This window comes from Lampetra planeri, chromosome 1 (assembly GCF_965212315.1).
Source record: "Lampetra planeri chromosome 1, kcLamPlan1.2.h2, whole genome shotgun sequence".
NCBI lineage: Eukaryota > Metazoa > Chordata > Hyperoartia > Petromyzontiformes > Petromyzontidae > Lampetra > Lampetra planeri.
This window is the reverse complement of record NC_136107.1, coordinates 62,043-67,500: the sequence shown is the minus strand read 5'-3', so window position 1 is coordinate 67,500 and position 5,458 is coordinate 62,043.

Below are 5,458 nucleotides of genomic sequence, written 5' to 3'. Positions count from 1 at the left end.
GCGACGGTGCAAGTGACTCTGTAGCTCTTTACAACTACGCACACCACACACACCAAGTACACACACGGTGTATGTACACCACAATGTATGTACACCACACAATGTATGGACACTACACACAGTGTGTGTGTGTAGTGTCCACACCAGTGGCGGCTGGTGATATTTATTTTTGGGGGGGCGCATTTTTTTTATTTTATTGAGGGGGGCAAATAAATATAAAGCAGTACCAAAAACCATTTTGACTACTTGAATATAAATTTTGATGATCTTTATTTACATTTCAGACCAAAAGAAGTACCAAAAAGCATGTTTCCTACTTGAACATAAATGTTTCTCTTTTATATACATTTCAGACCAAAGTACAAAAAAGCATGTTTCCTACTTGAACGTAAAAACGTTAGTTTCATGCTATTATCAATATGGCTGCGGCTACTTTCATGACGTTTGCATTTATCAGAGAGATGTTTGAGGTCTCTTACCCCCGTCGTTGTCCACAAAACTTCAGTGCCGACACTTTGAAATAAAAGACAGGGAAAACAAAAAAGAGAATTGCTAACATCACATCCAGCCAGCCACCTCCGTTTCTCATAACAAGCGCGGGTGAAGCTTCGTGTGTAGCTTCGTCCTCTGTCACTGGCCTGCTGCTGGATTTGTAAATCGGGTTGGTCCGGTCCGAGATCCTTTATCTTTTTTATTTCTTCCAGCGAAAGCCTTGTGAAAGGGTTTTTTTGTAAATAAATTACAGAATTTGGATGAACTGCTGCCATTGTTTACACAAAAAATTTGATCAGCCTAACAAGTGTCGAAGTGGTGTCGCCTGCGCACTCGCAGTAGTGGCCCAGAGCGTAAATTTGAATGACAGGTGACGAGAACCAATCAGATTGGATAAAATAACATGTATCCAATTCTGATTGGCCAGGGACGCAACGACTTGCGCCCCGAGGAGAATCTTTAAGAAACCAATTAGAGACCAGCTTCAGGTCACATGCTGTCCGAAAATTGAAAGTCTCACATAGACATCCATTTGTCCGGCGCCCCGCATGAAACACATTGAAAAACATAGAAAATAGTTGACCGATTAAAGCCAGTTTTTATTAAATGCTGATGCTTTTCTTACTACCAGCCGGCACATCGTATGAAAAAAATATTTTATTTATGTATTTTTATATAATTTTTGTATATGTATATTCTTGAATCTTGATGGGGGCGGCGCCCCTGCGCCCTCTATTGACGAGCCGCCACTGGTCCACACACTGTGTACACTACACACACTGTATGTGTGGTGCAGCACAAGTCGGAGACGAGGTAGTTGCAGGTGGCACCTTTATTATCACTCTTTAGATTCAACAGGTTCGCCGGGTTCCTTCTCGATGTCGTACAGCCCAGCCTTGACACAACCCTCGCCGCGTTACGCTGATGGCGTCGACCGAGACAGCCCACAACTCTCCGGCTGCGCAATTATCGAGTGAAGGCGGCGACGACGAGACGAGTCCACTCCCAGAACCGGCAGCCCGGAGCTCTCCGCTGCTGTGATCATTGTTTTGTACCCTTCTATCTGGCAACAAAACTGACACCTTGTTTTACAAGGAGTCATGTTTGCATAGACCACAATACCTGCAGTCGGAATGCTTTTATCCTCGCGGCGTGCCCTGGCTCCGCGCTGGCTCCGCGCTGGCTCTTGTTACGCCCCTTGACCCAGCCAAGCCTCGCCGAGTCTCAAGACTCACTTTCAGGAGGCTCCTGTCAAGGTTTCGCAGGCGGGAGGGGGCGATGTTGCTGTCGCGCCAATCGAGTGATCTGCAGGCAGCGTGTCAACACTGCGATGTGTGTCCAGCACCACTCACTCCCCTCTGTGTAGTTGTAGCAGTGATCTGTAGGCAACGTGTACACACTGGATGTGTGTCCAGCACCACTCACTCCCCTCTGTGTAGTTGTAGCTGTAGCAGTGATCTGTAGGCAACGTGTACACACTGGATGTGTGTCCAGCACCACTCACTCCCCTCTGTGTAGTTGCAGCTGTAGCAGTGATCTGTAGGCAACGTGTACACACTGGATGTGTGTCCAGCACCACTCACTCCCCTCTGTGTAGTTGTAGCTGTAGCAGTGATCTGTAGGCAACGTGTACACACTGGATGTGTGTCCAGCACCACTCACTCCCCTCTGTGTAGTTGCAGCTGTAGCAGTGATCTGTAGGCAACGTGTACACACTGGATGTGTGTCCAGCACCACTCACTCCCCTCTGTGTAGTTGTAGCTGTAGCAGTGATCTGCAGGCAACGTGTAAACACTGGATGTGTGTCCAGCACCACTCACTCCCCTCTGTGTAGTTGTAGCTGTAGCAGTGATCTGTAGGCAACGTGTACACACTGGATGTGTGTCCAGCACCACTCACTCCCCTCTGTGTAGTTGTAGCTGTAGCAGTGATCTGTAGGCAACGTGTACACACTGGATGTGTGTCCAGCACCACTCACACCCCTCTGTGTAGTTGCAGCTGTAGCAGTGATCTGCAGGCAACGTGTACACACTGGATGTGTGTCCAGCACCACTCACACCCCTCTGTGTAGTTGTAGCTGTAGCAGTGATCTGTAGGCAACGTGTACACACTGGATGTGTGTCCAGCACCACTCACACCTCGCTGTTGAGGCGCCCGAGTCTGGAATCGAACCCCGGCGCTTCTTACTGCGAGGCGCACGTGTTGCCGTCTCGACTCTTTCGCGCGCGAGTGCAGCATTTGACGATGCAGGCTGCTGGCCACTGAGCCAGGCTGCTGGAGGTCGCTGTGGTGTTCACGTCGAGGTCTCTGCGACATCGGCACCATGAACCTGACCAGCCGAGTTCAGGCGGTGACGTCACGGCTGACACAGGCGGTGACGTCACGGCTGACACAGGCGGTGACGTCACGGCTGACACAGGCGGTGACGTCACGACTGACACAGGCGGTGACGTCACGGCTGACACAGGCGGTGACGTCACGGCTGACACTAGGTGTGGGTGGTGCCTGGACCCACGTGACTCGTCGCACGGCCTCGTGCCGTCAAGTTTGGCCAAATAACCCAACACCGCAATGGCGCCGCCTTGCCTTCACCCATGAGTGGGTGATTACAATCATGTTGTTATGGTGACAGATCTTGGTCTGATCAGTCGGATATCATGCGGGCAGAGTCGTATTTACATCCAACACGACAAATCAAAGACAAAGATCCCCCGTAGAGCATCAATAGACTGTTGAGGCGAGGGCCGATGAAGGCCGGCACGGCACACGAGGGGGCCGGTGGCCACCACCACACCCGGCCGCCTTTGTATCCCTGGTGCTGATTCTGACACATCGCACTCGGCACTCATTTGAGGCTAAGTCGACCTAGGGGAGGAGGCCCAGGACCGGTTCAGATAATCGTCACCGGTGTTGGCCGTGAGCGGGATTCGAACCCGGGTGGGCGGATTCGTAGCGGCGCGCTCACCACCGCACCACCACTCCCACGACCACCCGCCACCCTCACCACCGCACCACCACTCCCACGACCACCCGCCACCCTCACCACCGCACCACCGCTCCCACGACCACCCGCCACCCTCACCACCGCTCCCACGACCACCCGCCACCCTCACCACCGCTCCCACGACCACCCGCCACCCTCACCACCGCACCACCGCTCCCACGACCACCCGCCACCCTCACCACCGCTCCCACGACCACCCGCCACCCTCACCACCGCTCCCACGACCACCCGCCACCCTCACCACCGCACCACCGCTCCCACGACCACCCGCCACCCTCACCACCGCACCACCGCTCCCACGACCACCCGCCACCCTCACCACCGCACCACCGCTCCCACGACCACCCGCCACCCTCACCACCGCACCACCGCTCCCACGACCACCCGCCACCCTCACCACCGCACCACCGCTCCCACGACCACCCGCCACCCTCACCACCGCTCCCACGACCACCCGCCACCCTCACCACCGCACCACCGCTCCCACGACCACCCGCCACCCTCACCACCGCTCCCACGACCACCCGCCACCCTCACCACCGCACCACCGCTCCCACGACCACCCGCCACCCTCACCACCGCACCACCGCTCCCACGACCACCCGCCACCCTCACCACCGCTCCCACGACCACCCGCCACCCTCACCACCGCACCACCGCTCCCACGACCACCCGCCACCCTCACCACCGCACCACCGCTCCCACGACCACCCGCCACCCTCACCACCGCACCACCGCTCCCACGACCACCCGCCACCCTCACCACCGCACCACCGCTCCCACGACCACCCGCCACCCTCACCACCGCACCACCGCTCCCACGACCACCCGCCACCCTCACCACTGCACCACCGCTCCCACGACCACCCCGCCACCCTCACCACCGCACCACCGTTCCCATGACCACTCCGCCACCCTCACCACCGCACCACCGCTCCCACGACCACCCCACCACCCTCACCACCGCTGCCGAGTTGAACTCAACGAGACGGGGGATGTCGAATCGTCACTGCGGTGTGCACGTGACACTCACTGCCGCAGTGCATGCTGGGTCACGTCCAGCCGAAGTGTCACGTGTGCTGCGTGTTCGCATCACGTGATCTTTGTTTTCTAACCTCATGTTGTAATTCCATCCTGAAGCTCCATCACACGGGCGGGGTTTGGGGGTAGATCGCGTGAAGATGTTGACGCGATCTCACCCCGCGCCAGCCGGCGTGTTAAACCATCCTGAGGCTCTGTCAGCAGCAATCTGCGCTACTTTCGTCTTTCTCTGGATACAATGCGAACCGCAACCAGCTTGTGGGGAAGGTTGGTGAGAGCTGAGATGACGAATCCGCGTGATTGCGTTGTTCACGTTCTGGGAAACACCGCGGCGAGCTCTGGGACCGCAGGAAGTCGCCACTTCCGCTTGGCCCACGAGGTGCGCGTGGCGATGTCCGCGTCTCCAGAGGAGCGGAATCGTCGAGCCGTGCCGAGACGCAAGCCGCTCTCACACACAAGACAAAGGCGCCCCGTGGAGCCTCGACACACGTGCGAGGCAAGTGCTGTGAGCCAGCACCTACCAATGCCCGCAGAGCACACGAGGTGGTGGCGAGCGGCCCAGCACCACGCCCGGCCCCCTTTGTCTCCCTCGTGGCGATGATGTTTACACAGCGCGCCAGGTACGCATTTGAGGCTGAGTCGACCTAGGGGAGGCCCATGACCGGGTCAGATAAAACGCCACTATTGGCTTGAGCAGGAATTGAACTCGTGTGCCGGGTTCGCAATGCAGTTCGCTAACCACTACACTACCACTCCCCACACACTCAGACAACAACAACAACCGCCATTCGCCACTCAGTGACCGTCTCGACACCACACCGCCTGTGCCAGGCTAGGTGCACTTTGAGGCTACGTGAAGTGTCGAAGGCTCGCTGGCAGGAGGTCGCGGAACAGACCCAGGAGCCACGGGCTGACTGAATA